The sequence below is a fragment of the Harmonia axyridis genome, chromosome X (genome assembly GCF_914767665.1).
Source record: "Harmonia axyridis chromosome X, icHarAxyr1.1, whole genome shotgun sequence".
NCBI classification, from domain to species: Eukaryota; Metazoa; Arthropoda; class Insecta; order Coleoptera; family Coccinellidae; genus Harmonia; species Harmonia axyridis.
Genome location: NC_059508.1, coordinates 35,289,067 through 35,291,566, shown reverse-complemented (window position 1 = coordinate 35,291,566; position 2,500 = coordinate 35,289,067). Strand labels below are relative to the sequence as shown.

The 2,500-nt window shown below is 53.0% G+C and overlaps 1 non-coding gene and 1 pseudogene across 1 annotated transcript; both read left to right on the top strand.

Annotated features, from left to right (window-relative positions):
* The first annotated feature begins 744 nt into the window (after positions 1–744).
* Positions 745–899, top strand: LOC123687031. Its single transcript, XR_006748779.1, has one exon. It is a non-coding gene; the product is annotated as a 5.8S ribosomal RNA (ribosomal RNA).
* A 507-nt stretch (positions 900–1,406) lies between these two features.
* Positions 1,407–2,500, top strand: part of LOC123688146 — a 4,962-nt pseudogene continuing 3,868 nt past the window's right edge.

Sequence of the window (2,500 nt, the reverse complement as noted above, 5' to 3'; positions counted from 1 at the left end):
GAGGAGCCGGCCGCCTATGTCGGCGTTTGTGGTTGGGCGAAGTTCCTTGACGGAACGAGGAGCCGGCTGCTTATGCTGACGTTCGTGGTTGGGCGAAGTCTTGTGATATCCTCGAAACGAGGAGCCGGCCGCACGTGTGTGCAGCCTTCGTTGTAGGTCCATGTTTAGAGATGCTCACGAAATGAGGAGCCGGCCGCTTATGTCGGCGTTTGTGGTTGGGCGAAGTTCCTTGATGGAACGAGGAGCCGGCTGCTTATGCTGACGTTCGTAGTTGGGCGAAGTCTCGTGATGTGCTCGGAATAAGGATTCGAAGCGCTTGGATTGCCGCGTTCGTGGCTGGGCGAAGTTTCGTGTTTGGCACGGAACGAGGAGCCGGCTGCAGGTTTTAAAGATTCTCGCCCGAAATCGATCAGTCGTTACCGTTGTCTACGGACTTCGGTAGGACGATCTATTCCAGGGACGAAGACGTCGACGTTGTGCGACGCCCGTTACATTAGCGTTTTTATGCTCTTTCGGGATTGTCTGCGACGTTTGTCTCCGTCCGAATTTTTTACGATAATTGTCACTAGATTAGTACGCAAACTAGTTGAACCGAAGATTTTGCGCCGATCGACTGACGTATTGACCCTTCAGTGGGTCGTCTCAGTCATTGGAATGTCATTCTCGAGGAGGTTCGCAGTTGGCGTCTCGTATTTCGAGGGAAAGTCCATTGCGACTAGTACCGAGAAATCGAACATAAAAGATTACCCTGAACGGTGGATCACTTGGCTCGTGGGTCGATGAAGAACGCAGCTAATTGCGCGTCAACATGCGAACTGCAGGACACATGAACATCGACATTTCGAACGCACATTGCGGTCCTCGGACACTGTCCTCGGACCACTCCTGACTGAGGGTCGGTTCCATTACAAAGACTGCCCGGCCAGACGTTATGGCTTGACGAAGTGACGACGTAAAGGTCGTCTAACGTTGATCCTGTACCGAAGGTCATTTGGGCGAGTTGGACGGTTTGCCGCGTGACGATCAACGTTCTGTCGTTTCGACGCCTCGTGTGTTGGAATGATGAGGAGTTGTTTTCGTAACGCGCCGTCTTGAATTGCGAAAGCATATATTGTGGTGTCGTGGTATTGCTCGATCTGCGCCCATGACTGTAGACATGCGATCGTCGTGTCCGAGAAATCTGAACGACGTCCGATCGCTTTAATGTGCCAGTTGTCGCGCGTTGCGGATGAGCTTTCATGAGCGCACCCCCGAAACACCGAAGCACTTTGCTTGGATTCGCATGATCCGCCATACGGAGCAGGAGATAATAGACGCCTTTGAGTAGGCTAACTCCCTCGCGTAAGGTACGTGATTTTATGAGCCGCCAAAGGTTAGTTTCGGAACGTTTCGATGATTTGAACATACGACCTCAGGACAGGTGAGACTACCCGCTGAATTTAAGCATATTATTAAGCGGAGGAAAAGAAACTAACTAGGATTCCCTTAGTAGCGGCGAGCGAACAGGGATTAGCCCAGCACTGAATCCCGCGATCGTAACCGGTCGCCGGGAGATGTGGTGTTTGGAAGGATCCATTATCTGGCGAGTTCGCGGCGCGTTCAAGTCCATCTTGAATGGGGCCATCGCCCATAGAGGGTGCCAGGCCCGTAGCGACCGCTGCGGCTTGCTAGAGGATCTCTTCTTAGAGTCGGGTTGCTTGAGAGTGCAGCCCTAAGTGGGTGGTAAACTCCATCTAAGGCTAAATATAACCACGAGACCGATAGCGAACAAGTACCGTGAGGGAAAGTTGAAAAGAACTTTGAAGAGAGAGTTCAAGAGTACGTGAAACCGTTCAGGGGTAAACCTGAGAAACCCGAAAGGTCGAATGGGGAGATTCATTCGCGCCTGTTGTTGGGATTTACTGACTGTGGAAACGGCGACGTTCGCGTTGGCTGTTCCCTTCGGTTCATCTCCGGCTTCGGACGCGTGCACTTCTCCCCTAGTAGGTCGTCGCGATCCGTTGGGTGCTGTTCTACGGTCTCGAGTGTAGCCCGTGAGCTCGGATTTTCCGATGTTTACGGACACTGGGTTTCCGAACAGCTCGCTCGACGGTTTACTGATGGCGGGAGGCCGCGACTTAGTTCGCGTCCGGCCCGTGGCAAGTATGTGAATTGTGATGGCGATCGGACCTAGTGCCGATTCCGTCCGTTTGCGACTGTTCGCCGCGGTGTTCTTGGACAGACCTCTTGAAACGCCGATCAGCGACGCTATTGCTTTGGGTACTTTCAGGACCCGTCTTGAAACACGGACCAAGGAGTCTAGCGTGTGCGCGAGTCATTGGGAATCACTAAACCTAAAGGCGCAATGAAAGTAACGGTTCACTTTATGTGAACTAAGGGAAGATGGTCGGTCTCCATGACTGACCCGCATTCCCGGGGCGCCTCATTCTCATTGCGAGAGGAGGCGCACCAAGAGCGTACACGCTGGGACCCGAAAGATGGTGAACTATGCCTGGTCAGG